Below are 4,779 nucleotides of genomic sequence, written 5' to 3' on the forward strand. Positions count from 1 at the left end.
ATGTTATGTTTCTTCATTGCGGATTCCAAGGCTTCCATCTTCTTAAAGCATTTAGATTCTAAGTGGCCATCTCGATTACAAAAGTTACAATGTCTATCAGTCTTCTTCCATTTGTTTTTATTGGTCTTATCATTTTGCTGAAATGATCTTTCATTTTGAGGCTGAGTTTGCTTAGGACCCTTGTTTGGTTTAGGACCATTGTTTTTAGGATATGACTTCTTAGGATTCTTTGAATTTGGTTGCTACTAGGCGGCTAACGCTTTCTTGGAAGAGTTTCCAAGATTAAGAAGACCAAGGTGTAAGAGTTTTTCTTGTTCTCTTATTAAGGAATCACAAAAGGAGTCAAAGGAAGGGGCCTTGTAGTCTTTTCCTTGACAAATGAAAGCTTCCCTTGTAGAATGGAAAGTGGAAACAAATACAGAGTAGGCTGGTCCCAACTTGTTAAGGATGGAATAAATAAGGTTACTATCTTCTTTCTTAACCTTAACACCTTCCAAGAGATATCTAAGGGTCTTGAATTTGGACAAGAAATCTTCAATGCAAGAAAAATTATTAGGATCCAAAGTAAGCAACTCATTTTCAAGTTGATGGGCTCTAATTTCATTTTTGATCCCAAAAACTTTAGTGATTTTTTCCAATGCTTCATGAGGAGTCTCAAGTTCTGCAATATGGAATCGAAGATCAGGAGAAATAGACATCCCTATCAAACCACGTGCTTGATCTTGTCTATTTTCCCATTTTGCAGCCTTGTCTTCATCTTTTGGTTTCTTCTCTTGGTCTGTGGCTATTCTGTAGAGACCTTTACTTCTAAGTAAATCTTCCATGTAGGCTATCCATTGGAAGTAGTTAGTGCTGTCAAGAATGACTTGGCATGGACTTTCCATTTTTTTTAAAAACTGAAGCTGAAGATGCTGAAAGTAAGTGTTCCAATGGATAGATCTTGAAAAATTAGGCTGTTTTAAAAAAAACGGCTCTGAAAAAAGCTTCCGGATGAAGAAGTTATGGCTTTTTGAAAAAAAATTTGTTGAAGTTGCCGGCAAAGTGTGCGAATGTGCGGGAATGAAAAAATCCGCCCCCACGAAATGGAGACTTGAACCCAAGACCTCTACTCTCTTAAAATAGCTTTGAACCAATTGATCTATACAAAAAATTTGAGAGATAGAGAGAGAGAGAGGGGGGGGGGGGGGCCTTGGTTTGCATGCTTGCCTTGAGAAAGCTCTTTTTCCCTACAAAACACAAAACACAAAACCCAACACGAATATGCAAAGAAAAATGAACCTTGCGGCTCGAAGTTAGCTTTAGCCAAAAAACTAGATATTTTAAAAAAAATGAACCTTGCAGCTCAAAGTTAGCTTTAGCCAAAAAACTAAATATTTTTCTCAATGTTTCTGATTTTCCGAGATCACACTAAGGTGCAGGGAAAAGAGCATACGCATGAGAAAAAATCCTTCCTTTCTGTTTCTGATTTGCCCAGATCGCACAGAGTCGCAGGGCAAAGAGCATACGCAGAAATGAAAGGTATAGATCTGGTTAAAAAAAAAGGCTAAATAAACCGAAACTGAAATAAGCAGAGAGAAAATAACAGTAAACTGCAAAAACACTGTATACCTCCCGATCTGAAAAATGACGCAGCTAGGGCTACCGGAAACCTTTTCGCGTGAAACGAAAGGGGTTCCTCACTGGAACAGATGCTCTGAACGCAACAGAGCAGTCCTCTCGGCCCGAAAGCAGTCAGAAACAGCAGATCTAGGAAACGACAGCCGCATGCAGTTCTACCGGCTTCAGATTTGGATCACCAACGGACGCGGCCCTCAAATAGCTCTGATACCATGTAGGAATTTACAGGGTAAGTTCCTCAGAAAGAACACCAAAAGGACACCGCTCACAACCAAATCTCAAATCAATACACCAGTAGTTTTGACATGGTTAAAACCCTCAAAGAGGGAAACAGTCCACGGCCTGTCCCAACGTGGGTACTACAGGCAATTTATTAATCAAAGAATGAAAATTTACATAAGCTTCTCTCATACACAGATTACCCGAACAATGACCCTCCATGTGCTTTAAATAGAACTCATGGACCAATCGGGTGTCAAGCCATGGATCAAGTGTCGGTAATACCGAGGAGAGAGTGAACCGTCGGATCACTACATATCGTGACCGTCGGATTGTAAGTTACAAAATGTACAACGGTAAAGAAACACACTATACCTAACTCTATACCTAATTCTATACTAGACCAAGTTGAACTTAACTATTTCTTATGTGTCGGAATATCCTAACATATCATCCCTCACATAGATGATAAATATAAAAATATGTTGCAAAAATCAAATGTTCCGAAACATTTACAATCTGTTAAGATGAAAGGGAAGCTTTTGTTAGAACACATCTGTCAAACCCTTAGAGTGAATATGATGCAAGGGTCAGCCTTACAGATAGAAGTGCCACAACACAAATGGGAATTAATAGATGGCACTATTCTTAGCACTGAGACTACAATTCCTCCTTGGAAAAATCTTGTTATCAAACAAGATGATAAGATTTTTAAGTTACTTCCACTTCAGTCTGACCAATCTCATATTTCAGACAGGGAATCAGTTGTAGCAACAAACTGGGCAAATCTTGCTCTAGATAGTTTGATTAAACATCTAGAAAAAAATCATCAATATGCAGCCAGAGAAAATAAAATGCTCCAAGAAATAATTGATAAAATTCTTCAAAAGGTAGATTTTACCAGAGATCAATTACTAAATGGAATAAAATCTCTTGGATCAAATGATTTACTATTGCTAAAACTATTGATGTTTTATAAAAAGGGATTAATGATAATTCCAAATGGATTGGAAAAGACATTCATTAGCAGATAAGAATCAGGATATGATGACAAGCTTAAAAGCGTCACTTGAAGTAGTAAAGAAACAAGTTTGGGTTGTCTCTACTTTTGTTGAAATTCTGAAAAAGAAAAACACTCATGATCCTACTTTTAAAGCTACTACTTATTTCTTAAATCCTCAAGATCAATTGCATTTCCATGTTGTTCCTACTACTCTTCAATCAAAAGTGAAGAATATTGGTGATATCACTTTTCCTAAACCAGAAACTACCTTTTTCTATGCTCCTATGGCTAATCCTGGCATGTTTTCTAGTCTAAACTCTTCAAGCCCTGGACATAAAATGACAGTTTCTAAGTGGTTGAAATCAGGAGATGATCCTAATAAGCCTTCTAGTTCTGATATAGTACTCAACAAATTTGAAGCAGCGCCCTCTGCTCCTCCTACTCTACAAGATTTAGAGTTTCTTGTGAATAATTTTTCTCCTCCTGATAAAGAAACTTTTTAGATAGCAAAAGACATTCCTGATCTAATTTCATTTTCTGATGAAGATGAACCCAAAGATACAACTGTACATAAAGTATCCGATAGAAGTTCTTGGAATTCTTCTTGGTCACCCGCTCCTGATAAAAGAGATGTCATGAAATCATAATATCATAAAGATTGGTCTGCTTCTTCCACATATTCATGGAATATTGGAAATTTTTCTGAAGGAGAAATACTGTCTACATTAAGTTCCATGTTGGTTTGCTACCACACATATTTAGCAGATGAAATTTCTCCAATAAATGCAACCAAGAAAATCATCAATGGATTCAAAGGACTCCTTGATTCTTGGCTTAAAGCAGAAATTCATTATGATCCTGTCCTCATTCCTTCTTGGGAAACATCTGTGGTAATGAACCCAGATAATACTACATATATGGATCCACAAACTTCATTACCTATGAATAACATGATTGGTTGCTTAATGCATGGCATTCTTGTCAATTTTTGTGGTTATCCTCAGATCAATAATGAACTTGCTGCAGTCACACTTACATCCATGAAGCTTACTAATATGCAGCTTTTTGATGAATATTTTATGGAATATCTCTGTTGTCTGCATACTCTTTCTTCTGACATGATTTTGGATCCCAAATGGAAAGAAATCTTCCTTGCTTCTTTACCAAATTGGGTAACTACTGCCATTTTGAATAAGCTTCCTGGAAAGATTGGTGCCTATAAATTTGGTGTTATAAGGCAAGCTATTAAGGTTGTCATTGTTGAACTCGGCTCTCAGATGAAAGTTGCTCGAGCTGCCACCAGCTCCACTAAACCACATGGCTATCAAAAACTATGTAAACAATGGCATTTACATGGCTCTAAAAGTTTAGGGGGATATGATCGCCGTCACTCTAAAAAGAAAGCTTACTCTAAGAAAACTTTTAGATCTGCAGAAAATGAAAAAATCATTCATAGAAGGCCTCCCAGAGAATACAAAAAAACACGCCAGTTTCATCAAAGGTCAAAAGCCAAAACAGAAGCAAATATTTTGCTTCCATTACAATGAAAAAGGACAATATTGCTCCAAATTGTCCAAAACTGAAACAACAATCTGGGAAGAAGAAACAATTTAGCTATAAGAATAAATTTGGGAAGGTAAATATTATTGATCTCCCTTCTAGCTGTGAAGAATTAATAGATTCAGAAAATTATTATGATCTAAATAACAAGATACATGCTGTTTATGAAGAAGAAGATTCTGAAGTTGAATATTGCAAAGATCCACACTGTAATGAATGTTTTCAAGAACTCTGTGAATGCAGTGATCCTGACATTTGCAAATGTAATGCAATCAGGATGTTTAGACCACTATCAAATGAAAGCTTAGATCATGATGAGCTTTCTAGAAATTATTTTACAAAAATGGTTAATGTTGATGATCCAAAACTCAAAGAAATGT

This window comes from Pinus tabuliformis, chromosome 9 (assembly GCF_031772625.1).
Source record: "Pinus tabuliformis cultivar Carrire ecotype Pingquan chromosome 9, CPIR1, whole genome shotgun sequence".
NCBI lineage: Eukaryota > Viridiplantae > Streptophyta > Pinopsida > Pinales > Pinaceae > Pinus > Pinus tabuliformis.